The sequence below is a fragment of the Ixodes scapularis genome, unplaced genomic scaffold (genome assembly GCF_016920785.2).
Source record: "Ixodes scapularis isolate PalLabHiFi unplaced genomic scaffold, ASM1692078v2 PGA_scaffold2__306_contigs__length_199485367, whole genome shotgun sequence".
NCBI classification, from domain to species: Eukaryota; Metazoa; Arthropoda; class Arachnida; order Ixodida; family Ixodidae; genus Ixodes; species Ixodes scapularis.
This window is the reverse complement of record NW_024609857.1, coordinates 138,362,527-138,378,545: the sequence shown is the minus strand read 5'-3', so window position 1 is coordinate 138,378,545 and position 16,019 is coordinate 138,362,527. Positions and strand designations below refer to the sequence as shown.

Below are 16,019 nucleotides of genomic sequence, written 5' to 3'. Positions count from 1 at the left end.
TTTCCCCAGATTTTCGCGCCAAAAATGAGGAAAAGTGTTTTTCTAATATCACTACTATTTTCCTATAGGTTACCATTTTCCTTTAGATTATCTTACGCGAAGTTATTATTTCCATTCTAAGCAGATCTGTAGAGGTTTTGCAACACATACACCTTCGGAATTTAGCCTCAGGCAACAAAGCCATGACGTGCAAGTTTAACTAATAATTTTTTTTTTTAATTTTATCTCTCCCTGTTTTCATTTTGTTAAAAATTAATAGCTTAGAAATAAATGCTTTGGGCAATTTTTGTATCTCTCGTCAATAAAGGGTTACATAAGGTTGCCCAAAAATATTTATTGCACAAATAACGGAGCGATATTTTACTGTAACGAATTCATCTAGACCTTAGGGGAGATATACTTAAATGGACGTAACTCATATATTTGAATACAAAACTGTATTTCAATTTGGTTTGAAGTTGTTTTTATATCGACGAATCTAAAGAGAGTAGGAAAAATATACTAGACTAAATTCGTTAAATTGTGCTCTCGTTATCTTGTTGTATTCACCATAAATTATAAGTCGGAAGCTTCCAGTTTTATCGATGCAGGAACAACACGTCAGAGAACGACTATTTGTGCATATCCCGCAGCTTGTAATGCATATGGTTAACAACCTCTTACTCAATAGTTGAACACAGTAAAAAGTGAAGGTGAGAAAGCGAGAGATAGATCTTTTAATTGATAGGGAATGTATTTATTCTAGTGCAGTCGTAAATTCGACCCAAACAATGGTTTTATATTCACATAATTGTATAGCCCTTATAGAGGAAATAATAGTTTAGAGCCATACAGCTTTGTCCAAATGACAAGCGATCAAAATTGAGATGAGCTATAATTATCGGTTACTAAGATTTACGTACCCAATACTTGAAATGCCCCGTTTCTAATGTTAATTTGCAGTATTGGCTAAGATTTATATTGTGCTATTTATTCACAAATACATTCATTCAGGGGACTCAGACCGAATAACATAACGCTTTGGTTACGGTTACGGTTACCGTTTCCTGTTGATATCGGTTTTGTTTCGGTTTTTTACGGCTTTAATATTTACGGTTTCGGTTACCGGTTACACGTTCCTCGGTTTCTCTAATAATTTGTTCTATTGAAATGCTAATGCTAGACAGCCGTTTTATAATAAACGGTTTAAAGTAGACCGAGATATCCAAAGACGGGACATTCACAATAGCAAGAACTGAAAAACTTTTTGTGCTTCTAATTGATCAAAGGTTGCACTCGTTTCTAGATCCGACACATGTTCACTACATCTATTTGCATTCATTCATTTATTCATTCATTCATTTGTTGATTTTTTGGGATCATGAACAGCTTGAAGCCTTGATAACGATGCACAATTAGCATACAGCAAAAAGAAGAATAATTTTACAAATTGACAATAAAAAACTTGAACGCTGCAAAATATGGTTATAGATTTGTAAGAGAAAACTTGAACGCTGCAAAAGATGGGTTAAAAATGTCAATGCAAGAATCATTGAAAGTATTATACAAGGTCTGAATACGTGTCATGGGGCAGGTTCGGAAGAATTCATTAACATAAAATGGAAGAAAAATTCGGAAAAATCTTCTCGGAACATTAATATTTATCGATGAAGTTAGGTAAGGGCAATCAATGACTCCGTGAAGGTATTTGAACAAAAATATGAGATCTCTGTCGCGTCGTCTGGCACTCAAAGTAGAACAATTGTATCGCTCTAAAAGTCTTCTATATTCAAAGTAAACAGTGCAGCCAACATAGCGGTCGTAAAAAATTCGAATTCGAAAAAAACGTTTCTGGACATTTTCAATCGACTCTTGGTGCGTACGCCCAATAGAATTCCACACAACTGAGGAAACCTCTAGCTTAGACCTAATTAATGAAAAGTATAGCTGCATAATACAGGCCGACATGGAAAACTCACGTGTAATTCTGAATATGACACCTAACGTACGGAAAGACGCGTTGACAATGTTATTGACATGTGTATTAAATGACAAAGAGTCTATATAAACCACAAGATCACGAGTGCAATCCACCCTTTGCAATGGGGCATTGCCGAGTTGGTGACAGAAATGAAAAGGCTTTAGCTTCTTAGCTAATAACGTAACAACAGTCTTAGTGGGATTAAGTGTCAGCCTGTTGAGACTACAACAATTACTCACTGATTTTACATCATCCATTAGTTTCACACAGTCCTCTACAGATACTATCTGCCTAAATAACTTGTTGTCATCGGCGTATTGCAGGATTTCTGAGTGTAGAACACATGAGCGAAGGTCGTTTTCTGAAAACATTAAAAAGAACTGGCCCAAGAATGGACCCCTGCGGAACACCAGACAGGGTGACAAAAGGCCGGGAGAGATGACCGAGGATCCGTACAAAGTTCTGTCTATCGGACAAATTATTGTGAAGCAATGCGCATAGTGTAGTACTCATACCGTACGATTTCAGCATTTGTAAAAGTAGCGAGTGGTCAACCAAATCAAATGCCTTACACATGTCAAAATATAGTGTCAACCTGACCCCGCTGGTAAACAATAAGCGAAACGAAATTAAGAAAAGACACAAAGTTTGATTCCACTTTTCTTCCGCGCACAAAACTATGTTGTGAGGGCAAATCTTATGTTTAAAAAAGATCGAAATATGTTCCGAAAGTACTATTTCGTAAACCTTTGCAAATGGACATAATAATGAAATGGGTCTATAATTTTTTGGATCATCTGTTCTTTCTTTCTTATGTATCAGCACGGTTATCGCGTATTTCCAAATCGGAGGAAAAGTGCAAGTCAATAATGAAAGGTTAAAAATATGCGTTAGAATGGGTGTGAAAATGGAAGAGCATCCTTTGACAATAAAACTCGGGATACCGTCAAATGCGACCGATAACTTAGGTTTTAGTTTTTGAATTGCAAGTTTAATGTCAGCGTTTTCAAATAATTGAGTTGATAGGCAATCGCTAGTACTGTCACCAACGTCAGGCGCAGACAAACCATTCCGGCTGCAAGAATATACAGGGTGTCACAAATGAAAATTTACACGGTCTTTTTTACCGCAAAAATAAACTAGGCGTCGCCGAACGCTTATTCTTCACCCATAGGCAGAGGTGGAGGTCACAACCAGGTGCCAAAGTTTCAGCCCGATCCGATAACTTAATCAGAAGTTATGTGATTTTCTGAAATTTTCAATGGGAAAATGGCGGCCGACGGAGTTTTCAAACACATGGGGCTCTATGGCACCAGAAACTAAAAACGGGCAAAAATGGGCTCCATTTTTCCATTAAAATTTTCAGAAAATCACTTATAACTTTTGATTGAGTTGTCGGATCGGGCTGAAACTTTGGAATTTGGTTGTGACCTCTAGCTCTACCTTTGGGCGGAGAATGAGCGTTCGGCGATGCCTAGTTTATTTTTGCGGTGAAAAAGACAGTGTAAATTTTCTTTTGTGACACCTTGTACAGAGGCAAAATAGCTTGCAAAAACGTTCGCTACATCTTCGGGTTCACTTATCGGAATTCCAGATGAGTCAGCGATGTTTGTTGTCGATGAAGTTGTGGCTGTACGGTTCTTGACGTACCTCCAGAACTGCAATGGGTCACGATATAAACTGCGCTCTGCAGACTCATGGTGCACTCTCTTATCGCTCTGCAACAACGACTTTGTCTGCGCAAGTGATTCGGTAAATTTGGCGTACCAGAACGCAGAGTCAGAAGCCTTATATTTTCTATGATAATGCAATTTGGGTCTTAAAGCTGATCTCAGTGTGATACCCAAGAATACATGATACCCCCGCTACTCGGGAATCATCGCATTCTATATAATAAAATTAAAATAAACATCACTATTTTGTTTCTTAGCAGTGTTTGTAAACAACCCTCAGAACGTCCCCGCGTTGTGCTGGAAGAACCAGTCACACATTCTCGTCGCTATAGTTTCTTGCAACGTAAGACATGCAAAAGAAACTTCGCCCACACTGAAGAAAGAAGCAGAACAATAGCCCTCCTTTAGTAAAATACTGCTAAGTGGAAGAAAGTAACAAAATGGAGAGCTGCACTAGCTGGTCAAGTCAAGGATAATGTAGATTCAACAGCGGAAAACAAGGAACACTAAGGAGACCGTATTGGAAAGACCAGTTCAAACTGGTACCAGTTTCAAACTTGGTTACTGCTCCAGTTTGACCAGTTCCATAATGGTTAAACTGGCCAAGGTGGTTCGACCTGGTCACACTGGTTGACTGGTCATGGCGGTTGAACTGGTCATACTGGTTGACTGGTCATGATGGTTCAACTGGTCATGGTGGTTAAACTGGTCACACTGGTTCGACAAAAATATTTTCGTTTGGTCACACCACCACTGCGCTTGGGAGATCTTTATTATACACAAAGGTAGACACAATACGCCTACTACAGGCATCAGCTGAACATATATTGAGCGCATATACATACACGGCACATACAAACATCAACACAACAGCACACTAACCCGATCACTACTACCGATCTCTGCGTTTCCGTCTTTTATACTGGTTGTTTTGAACGTACGGAATTTGTCGGTGACCGCCTAAGTAATAAAAATATTCCCAGCATGTCGATTTTTTTCAGCAATGATCTACCTCTGAGAGTATTTTAAACGGCTCAGGGGATTAATCTCTTAGTAAAAAGTAAATGCTCGATCATGCCGTAATTATTTAAAAGTAAAAAAAACAAAGTGAGAAAGCTAATAAATAAAGTGAGAAAGAGGAATCAAACTGGTAACCAGTTTGGTCAATCTGGTTACCAGTTCGACCAGTTCGGCCAGTATGGTGACCAGTTCGGCGTCTGGTTACCAGTTCGGCCAGTTCGCTGACCAGTTCGGCGAATCTGGTGACCAGTTCGGCCAATCTGGTGACCAGTTAGATCAATATGGTTATCAGTTAGACCAGTCTGGCTACCAGTTGCACCAGTTTGATTTCCTGTTAGACCAGTATGACCAATCCAAATACCAGATTCACCAGTCCAAATACCAGTCTGACCAGTTAGATTTTCAAACCGGTCTTTCCAATAGGGATGGCCAAACCCAAACGAAGACCCGGAACAATTGCTCCCGAACCTTGCCAGCACCACACACTGGATCCTAGCGGCGAGGCCCATGGGTAAGAACAGTAAGACGGCCCTGGTTACCTTTGAGGGCAATAGAATTCCACGGCGCGTCTGGTACCACAACATCGTGAGGCGGGTCTTCCCGTACCGGCCCAAAGCGGTCGTATGTACCCACTGTCATAGGATCGGCCACAAATCTGACATCTGCCCCAACACACAAGAGCAGCGATGCCCGGATTGCGGACGCGAACATATAATTACCGACGGTGGTTGTGAACAGACTACCCCACAATGCCGAAACTGCGGGAAAGCTCTCCTGGCCACCGATTCCTCCTGTCAAAAATGGAAAGATGCAAACAAGCAACTTCGAATCAAGGCTAAGCCAAAGCGCAAGTCCACGAATACCAAGGCACCAGCAGGGCAGACGAGAAAATCGCAGACCACCCCGACGCCGAAGGAGAATACTGCGGAACAAAGTCGGCCCAAATCAACAACCAAGAGGAAGGCGACAAACTTGGGCCCTCCGCCTCCACCTCTAACGGACGAACAGTTCCCAGCGCTGCCACAGCACGTAGGAAGTGAATCAAAACCAAGCAAAGGCCAGGGGATCATCGGGTAGACCAACTGGCCGACGAGATGAGGGAGGCCCTTAAGGCACCAAGAAAGCAGACGCCGCCTCAGCATCAAGATAAGCCGGCACCAGGGCGACAACCGGGCCGAACCACACACACCGATCAACAACAGGAGCGAAACCAGAGCCCAGCCAAACAGACCACGAAGAACCGAAACAAAGCCGTAGCATTTACCTCGCAATCAAGCCAGGCAGATATCAGACCTAACTTCACCCTGGACGACATCAGGGACATCATAAGACAGGAGATCAAAGAAATTCTTCGGAAAGAACTCCCGAACATGATCAACCCTATTGTACAGGAGGTTGTCCTTTCCTTACTGCAAAGGCAGACGACTAGCCTGGCAACAACCAACATTAATCCACCAAGCAGTACTAATCAACATGGGCACAGCTAAGCCCAAGATGGTGATCCGGGGCCCCGCTCCACGGCCCCCTTGTGTTGTACAGTGGAACTGCCATGGACTCGCTGGCAAAGTGAGTTAAACAAAAGACACAAAACCCGCGGCACTGTTACTGCAGGAAGTCGGGGGGATAGACAGGACTATCATGGGGTATAAAGCATATATGACACCGACCATTAAGCATGCTGTGCGAGGGAAAGTTAATCGTTTAGCGGGCACTTCGGTGGGCAAAAGTCAGGCGGTAGTACTCGTGGACTCTTACCACAGGCGGAGATAGACATGTCTCACTGGTGTAACAATTATCATGAAATAGTTGCGGTACTAATAACGATCGGTACACGAAGACTGGTGGTAGCATCCGTGTATAAGCGTCCAGGCTACCAGGTGTGAGGCAATGTAGCAGCATGGGTACCATACCTCAAACTTGCGGCGGGATCAATTCCCATCATAATCGGAGGAGATTTTAACGCTCCACACACGATGTGGGGTTACGATCGAGACACTCCGAAAGGTGATGAGATAGCTGCTGCGATGAAAGTGAACGGCTTTCGTCTCGCGAACGATATCAACGTGCCCACGCGCATTGGCATGCATGCGCGGCAAAGAGACACTACACCGGATTTGACCTGGACTACCCGAAATATGGACCTCCAATGGCAGCTTGGTAACGACTGTATGGGCAGCGACCATCTCCCGATAACTTTCTGGCTCACGCAATTCGTGGGAGTACGCAAGCGTGTGTACAAAAGAGTAAAATGGGATGACTTCAGGAGGGCCCTCCAGGAAAGCACACTGGAACACGGGGGACTCACTGAGAGGTTTCAAGCAGCTCTTAGAGGTGCAACCCAGGACATTAAGGTCAAGGAAGGGGACCCGAACCCGAAATCCCCCCTTCTTAACTTATGGGCCTCCAGAGTCGATGCCTTGGAGAAGTACAAGAAAGGAGGAAAGACCCCTACACTGCGAGCCAAGCTCAATCGGGCATCGGCAAAAGCAAAACTTTACACGAATACCCTAGCAAGGCAGGAGTGGCAGGACTATACAAGCTCCTTCGACGGCAAGACTGGCCTGGACAAGGTATGGCGAACTTTTCAAACCATGCAGGGCAGAAAGAAGACACGGACGGCGGCGCAGAACATCGCGCTGGCGCTACAGGTGTGCGAAGACAAGGTGGCAGCCGACGCCGGTGACCTCTTCTTCCCGCCCCCAGCGAACCCAACACCCGCCGAGTGCTACGAGATTCTAGATCACGATCCTGCGGACCCAGCTGGTGCTCCTTTTACCATGGGGGAGTTGATCTCAGCACTCAGCAAATGCAAGACCCGAAGTGCTCCCGGCCCAGACGGCATTACATATTCGTTACTGTGGAACCTTCCCGACAAGCTCACAGCAAAACTTTTAGACTGGATAAATCAAATCTGGAGTACGGGTCAGATCCCAGAAGACTGGAAAACATCATGGGTGATCCCCATTTCCAAACCAGGCAAACCCATGACGACATTCGCCAACATACGGCCCATTTCGCTTACGTCACACGTCTGCAAACTGACGGAACGAATGGCACTGCACAGAATCCAAACCACCCTTGAGAATAACGGGACCTTTCACTACACACAGACGGGATTCCGGCGGCACCTCGGTACCCAGGACAGCCTCTTAATGATCTACAACGACGTGCTGGAGACACCTTCACGAGTCGATCCACGAGTCATCGTCGCTGTGGACGTAAAAAAGGCGTTCGACTCTGCGTCGCACAAATCTATCATCGAAAGTGCAGCGTCTCATGGCATCCGGGGTGCACCGCTGAACTTCATCAAATCTTTCCTCCGAGAAAGGATATTCACCGTCAAAGTCGGGAAGACCGAAGGCCCGAAGTCGCCATGCGGCGTCGGGGTCCCGCAAGGTGCAGTCCTTTCCCCAACACTGTTCAATCTCGTCATGGCTGACCTACCGCGCCACCTTGCCGAGATCGAAGGTCTCGGCTTTACCACCTATGCAGATGATATTACCATCTGGACAAAAGGTGGAGCGGTGGGAAGGCAAGAGGAGGTACTACAAAAAGCTCTTGATACCATCACCAACTACCTCGACTCCGTGGGGATGGCTCCGGCGACCGAAAAAACACAATATATCGTTGTAGGGAACTGGCGGATCCAGGCTCAGTCAGAGACCGAGAACATCCGACTGACGATGGAGGGTGAGGAAATCCAGAGGGTCAAGAACATTCGTATTCTGGGCTTGTTCATTGATGAAAACGGAAAGGCGTCGACTTGCATGAAAGGACTGTCCAAACCTGGAAAAACACACTCCAGCTCATTCGCCGGGTAGCCACCAAGAGATGGGGAGCCGCAGAGGGAGTGACACGTGCCCTAACTCTGGCACTCCTTGCCTCAAAGGTGCTATATGCCTATAACTACAACCTACCTACGCAGACTCAAGAACTCCAGCTAGAGCGGCTTAACCGAGAAGCAATGCGCGTAGTCAGTAGGCTGAATAACGGTTACGAGTTGAGCTTGTTGGTACATACTTGTAAATATATCAGCTTGAACTTTAGAAATAACTAGAACACAAAGACAGAAAGGACAGGATATGACACACGGCTGACTACCAACGATATTTTAGAGTAAACTTCTTCCTTGCGCTTTTGCTCCTTCCTTATGAGTCCCAAGTGGAGCGCGATAAACCTATTATATAAATGGCCCTATTCCACTAATACAGATCCCTTCCGATATTTACACTTATACAAAAAATATACAAATCATTTACACAGTATTCCTAGCAAATTATTGTTTTTGAACTAACCCGCCACATGCTCGTGCTGTTGTTAGGGCGTGACAATAACTACGGAATGTCACGCCCCAAATAACAACAGCACGAGCATGTGGCGGGTTATTTCAAAAACAATAATTTGCTAGGAATACTGTGTAAATGATTTGTATATTTTTTGTACAAGTGTAAATATCGGAAGGGATCTTTATTAGTGGAATAGGGCCATATATATAATAGGTTTATCGCGCTCCACTTAGGACTCATAAGGAAGGAGCAAAAGTGCAAGGAAGAAGTTTACTCTAAAATATCGTTGGTAGTCAGCTGTGTGTCATATCCTGTCCTTTCTGTCTGTGTGCTCTAGTTATTTCTAAAGTTAGAGCTGATATATTTACAAGTCAGTGGGCTTCCGAAATTCACAAAAATTGAAGACTTACATATTCACTCCAGACTTAACACCCTTAAAGAACGAGCGGAAATGCTGAAAATGGCCCAACTCGATCGTCTTAGTTCCACGGAACCGGGAAGGGCTATCCTCCGCCACGTCGGCTACGACACGGACAGCCTCCCTCAGATTCCGCTTCTCAGCCTCGAAGAAACAACAATCCAGCTCACCACACTCGCCCCGCTGCCCCGGAACATGGGCAAGGATTACGAAGCGCGGCGACAACATCGGGCTAGGGAACATGAAGTCTTTGTCAAAGACTGTACAGTCGACACAACTAACTTGTTCGTCTACACGGACGCAGCAATTGGCAAAGACGACCAAGCGAGCATTGGAATACATATATTAAATACCATGACCACATCAAGCCGCCGAATCAATGCAGTCAGCTAACGCTTTCTGCTTTTTCTTCGTACAGGTTGGTCTGTTTCCCTCTTTGCATTGTAAAAAGTCCAACAACCTCTGTCTGCTGGTGTTCCCATGCCCACAAGTGCTCTTTTTATGTTCTTGCGAATGTATTTCGGGTCTGAAGCTTCTCCTGTCTGGTGATATTGAACTTAATCCTGGCCCAGATAAGAAAGAAGTTCAGACAAAAGAGATGAGTGAGATGCTTGTTTTACTGAGAGGCTTAAACGCTCGTCAGGCAAATTTTGAAGCTGGACAGAACCGAATCATGGGGGATATTCAAGCTATCAAGACTGGGCAAGAGTCAATTGAATTAATGGTAACCGATATTCAAGGGAGGCTTAGTACTGTGGAAGCAAAGATAGCCAGTTTAGACATTTTGGAGCGTGAGTTGACAGATGTAAAAGAAACTGTAACCTTCCCGTCACGCGAGAACGCCAGTCTGCGAACACGTCTTGATGAATTTGAGGACAGGTCTCGAAGAGATAATCTAATATTTTACGGTGTTCCCGACTCAAACTCTGAGACCTGGGCTGTATCTGAAAGCAAAGTGCGTGACATCATTGCAAACGAAATGAAGATCATCGTTCCCCCTGAGGGTATCATCCGTGCACATAGGCTCGGTCGTGTTTTTAACCCCAGTAAATGTCGGCCAATTTTAGTGAAATTCTCATTATTCAAAACGAAAGACCATGTTTTTTCCTCCAGAGGCGAACTGCGCGGTAGTGCCACTTCCGTCGCAGAGGATTTTTCCCCTGCCACTCGTCTTGCTAGAAGAAAGCTGCTCGAATTTGCTAAGGCTCACACACAGTCTTTTAGTCTACGCTATAACAAAGTGTTTTTTGATGACAAATGTTTTTCTTACTGCGCGGCCAGCGATGCCGTTTGTGAGGTCCGCGATTTTATCACGCCGAGCACGAGTTCCATTCGTGTTAATGCTGACCCTGTGGTTGATTTGTCAACGTCATCACAATAACATAACCTGATACGGAACAATCCTAGTCCTTATCTTTCAGTGCTTTTCACCAACATTCGAAGTGTTCTTCGCAATCGTGATGACTTGTCTTCAGCCATCGATTCTTCACTCGCCGACATTGTTGTACTCACTGAAACTTGGCTATCTAGTGTTGTACGCGACAGCGAAATTTTTTGTTGCGACAAGCGTTTCTCTTTTTATCGATGCGATAGGCTATCTAGGCGTGGTGGTGGTGTCATAATCGCGGTAAATGATTGCATTGAGTCTTGTCTTATCAACATTGTGACATCTCTTGAGTTTATTGGCGTGCGCTTGCGTTTTAGCCATAAACAGGTTATTTTGTGCGCGTGCTACCGTCCTCCCAATGCCACAGCAAACTTTTTTTATAGATTTACACGATGCTCTGAATACAATTCGTACAAGGTTTCCTGCCTTGCCTTTGTTTCTTTTGGGCGATTTTAATCTCCCCGGCATTGACTGGTCTGGTCTATATCCTACCATATCTTCAAATTCTGCTGCGTGTTCCGAGTTTTTAAGTCTCTGCTCCGATTTTTCGTTAGCGCAGATAGTTACTAGGCCGACTCGTGTTACGGCAACTTCTGAGAACGTGCTGGACCTTATTCTTTCTACCGCGCCTGATCTTGCATCCTCTCTTACGTATCTACCTGCCATCAGCGATCACTGTTTACTTCACTTTCACCTAAGCGCTCCTGTATCTGCCTTTGCAAAAGCGAAGAATAACTCTTTTCTTGATTATGGCAAAGCTGATTTTGAGGGTATAAACCGCGAGTTAGCGCAATTTCTTGACTTCTTCCTATCCAATTTTTCCGAACGCTCTGTCGAGGTTAATTGGACAATGTTCAAAAATAAAGTCAATTCCCTTATCAATTCTTTCGTCCCACGTCGCTTTCTTACTAATAGCTCCACGTCCCCATGGTTTAATAATGCCTTGAAAAGACTTTCAAATAAAAAGAAACGCCTGTTCCGCACTGCTAAGCGTGCAGACACTGTTGAGAGCTGGACGGTTTACCACAACGCAGAAAATTTATACAAAAATGCAATTAAGGACGCCAAACAAACTTTCTTCAGCCAAACCTTGCCCCGTCTGCTATCAACTAGTGTCAAAATGTTTTGGAGTGTTATTAATGGCAAGAAAGACAAGGCTATTTTGCTTTATAACTCTGATGGCCTTGTTATGTCTGACGATGACTCTGCGAAAATCCTTAATGAGGTGTTTGTTCAATCGTTTTCTAGAGATGTAAACTGCTCTATTGTTACTTACCCTAATCATGATTTCTTTCCAATGGACCCGCTTGTGTTTGAGTTTGATGGCATTGTTAAGCTGATTGACAACCTCAAAGTGTCTTCATCATGTGGTATTGATAATATTAACACTAAGTTTCTAAAGCATACTAAAATTTACAGTGCAATTTTTCTTACTAAGATTTTTGAGCAATCTATTATTACTGGTGTCCTTCCTGAAGATTGGAAAACTGGCAAGGTGGTTCCACTTCATAAATCAGGCGACAAACACTGCCCCGACAATTATAGACCCATTTCCATAACCAGTACTCCTTGTAAAATGTTAGAGCATATTATTTATTCACATCTTGTTAAATATCTCGAATCCAACTCTTTTTTCTCGTCCTCACAGCATGGCTTTCGTAAATTTCTTTCTTGCGAAGCACAACTTCTCGTCTTTACTAACGATTTATTTTCATTACTTGATCATGGATCCCAGGTTGACTGTATTTTTCTTGATTTCAGCAAAGCATTTGATAAAGTTTCTCACCAACTACTACTCTTCAAGCTTAGCAAACTCAACCTCGACCCTCAGATACTAACTTGGATTGAGTGTTTTCTTACAAATCGTTCGCAGTTTGTTCATGTAAATAACTCTAATTCTTCAGTGTCTTCTGTTACTTCTGGCGTCCCTCAAGGCTCCGTTCTCGGTCCTTTGTTATTCCTCATATACATCAATGACTTGCCGTTGTGTGTCTCATCATCGCTTAGTTTATTCGCGGATGACTGCGTTATTTATCGTAAGATTACTAATGATTCTGACTCTCTCCTTCTTCAAAACGACTTAAATGCTGTTCTTGATTGGTGCAAGCTGTGGTCCATGACACTTAATACTAAAAAATGTAAAACAATGAAAGTGTCTCGCCGTAACACTACGCCTTTTATCTATCATCTTGATAACGTTTCTTTAGAATGTGTGACCTCATATAAATACCTCGGTGTGCATATTACTTCTAACCTCTCCTGGCATATTCATATTAACCACATCATTGCTAATGCCAATTCTATGTTAGGCTACCTAAAACGTAACTTTTCTCTAGCACCAGTTTCTCTCAAACTAATATTATTCAAATCTTTGGTTCGCTCAAAATTAGAGTATGCAGCTTCAATCTGGGATCCTGGTCAGACGACGCTCACTTCTCATCTCGAGTCAGTTCAGAACCGCGGCGCTCGTTTCATACTTAACAATTATCACCGTAGAGCTAGTGTATCATTCATGAAATCTCTTCTCTCCTTGCCACTGCTTTCTTTGCGCCGCAACTGTTCTCGTCTATGTCTTTTCTATAAAATATATAATTCTAACCCCATTCTTAAAGAAAAGCTCTTCCTCGTCCCACCTTACGTTTCTCCACGCATTGATCATCAGTACAAAGTCGGCATTCCTCATTCTCGAACCTTAGCCTATCACGAATCTTTCATTCCTAGGACATCACCAGAGTGGAACCACCTTCCGGCGTCATTAATATTATTACCCTCGTTAGATGTGTTTAAAAGTGCTGTTACTAATTATTTTTGCGAAAGTGACCCGTGACCTATTCCATGTCTTCTATTACTGTTTGTTGTTGTTTTTTCACTCAGTCCCCTCTGTAACGCCCCCAGGGCCTTGAGGGTATGTAAATAAATAAGTAAGTAAATAAATAAATAAAGAACAGAGTACGAAGGAAGCAGAACCACAGGCAATCCTTGAGGGTGCACGTGAGGCCGTGTGTCAACAGAATGCATACACGGATCTGTTCGATTTTATATGGGTCTTCACCGATTCCAGAGACGCCTACGCTGAGTGCCAGGACGTCAGCTCATACAACACGACGGTCCGCCAGCTGAGGACACTCGCTCAGCTTCTCGCACTCGATGGGCGAACACTTCAGGTTGGGTGGGTGCCGGGTCATTCCGGCATCCACGGAAACGAAGAGGCCCCGAACGCGGCCAAAGCAGCGCTAGAATCTGCGCCGGTGCTTCCAAATCAGGACCAACAGGGTGTCAGTCCTGAAGGAGAAAATAATGTCCTACCCTTCAACCCAGGCGCATTTCTGTCCCTGAAAAGGAAGCATCGAAGGGAAACCCTCGCTGCCCAAATACCACCAGACCCTCACGGAACCCTACCGACACGCTTCAGTCGGGCCGATAGGGAAATCCTGCGGCGTATTAGAACCCGCACCGCCATGACTCCGGCTCTTCGGTATAAGTTTGGCCTCACAAGACGACGAGGACACCCAAACGACCCGCCACCCGTTGTCGCAGGGGAGTGCGACCGGTGTAAGTCCGGACAGCAAGCTACGCTGGGGGGGGGGGGGGGGGGGGGGGAGGGGGGGGGGGAGCACCTTGTCTGGGGATGCACAGCGACAGAGCATATTCGCCGAAGTGTCATCCGCGGACTACCACATCAGCTTCGTCCCACAAACTTCCAAGAATGGACGACTCCCGACGGCGAACAAGCAGACTGAGAGGCAGTGCTTCAATCCCTCCTGAAATTCATTCGGGAGGCAGGCATTCGCCACCGATTTTAACATATTTTCATCCGACATCATCCCCATCGCTCATCTCCTCCCACAAATGATCTGAGATCAAGGTGGTGAGGGCATCAATAGAAACAAAACGTGAACAACAACAACTTATGATATGTTCCATGGCTAGAGAGACACCGTAAAGCTCTGCAGAGAAAATGCTTGCCCTACCATCCATTCGCAAAGCTTTCGCGAAGGCACCAGAATATACGGCACAACCAACAAAAGATTAAGATTTCGACCCATAAGTATGGAATTAAGTATAATCTCTATGTCTCCTGCAATGACTGTAACTCCTGCTGCAGGGCTTGAGGGGAAATAGCCCTTTTATTATACTTTGTGAGTGACAAGTCGCAGAAGATCGGCCCTTCGTCCAACGGAGCAACTTTTTCTTTGTGCTTTAGTACGGCAACATCATTGAGTTGAAACTGGAGGGAGGCACAAAGGCTTTGAATGCGGAAGTTAATAGGACGTACAATAATGGTTTGTTTTCAAAAAGTTGCGAGAATCGACAGGTAGGGATGGTACTGTAGGATGGATGTTGCGGGTTAGAATAGACCCTGAAAGCGTAAGAAAGGCTAAGGTACTCTCTACGCTTCTCAAGAGACATCTGAAAGGTGTCTGCATACAAACTCAACACAGGTGATGTGCGAAATACACCCGTAGCCAGTCGGAGCCCCACGCGGTGAACCGGATCCAGCATCTTTAGTATAGATAGACGTGCAGATCCATACACAATTGCACCATAGCTGAGGCGAGACCGAACTAAAGAATTGTAGAGTCGCAGGAGGCAGCGCCTGTCAGACCCCCACGAGTTGTGGGACAACACCTTGAGAATGTTTGATGGCTTTAAGCATTTGCGCTTCAATTCCTCTGAAATGAGGTACAAAAGTGAGTTTCTTGTCAAGAATTATGCCCAGAAATTTGTGTTCCTGGTGAACAGGCATGTTAATGTGGTTTAAATGCAAGGAAAGATCAAGGGACAATCCCAGGCGGGGCGAAAAGGAAACGCAGACGGTTTTTTTAAGAGAAAAGTGAAGCCGTTTTCATCTGCCCATTTGCTCATCCTACTGACTGTAAGTTGTAGTTGTCGTTCACAGCTGCAGAGGTTGTAAGACGAAACAGAGATCTGCACATCATCCACATACAACGAGTAAAACACAGATGGTGGTATCACACTCGCAAGACTGTTAATTTTTACAGTAAACAGAGTAACACTTAATACTCCTCCCTGAGGGACTCCTCCCAGAGCGTGTAGAACCCAAGCGGACCTGAAACGTCTCGTCGTTTAAAAAAATTCTGTATACACTGGAGCATGCGGCCTCGTCATAGTTGTGCAGATCCCGAAGAATTCCATACCTCCATGTGGTATAATAGGCCTTTTGCAGATCGAAGAATACCGAGACACAATGCTGCAGATGTACTTGTACAAATGCTTCACGGATAAAAGTCTCCAAACGAACCAAAGGGTCTGT

At 44.4% G+C, this 16,019-nt stretch overlaps 1 pseudogene; it reads left to right on the top strand.

Moving 5' to 3' along the window:
• Positions 1–9,399: 9,399 nt before the first annotated feature.
• Positions 9,400–14,030, top strand: LOC115331050 (annotated as a pseudogene).
• Positions 14,031–16,019: the final 1,989 nt, after the last annotated feature.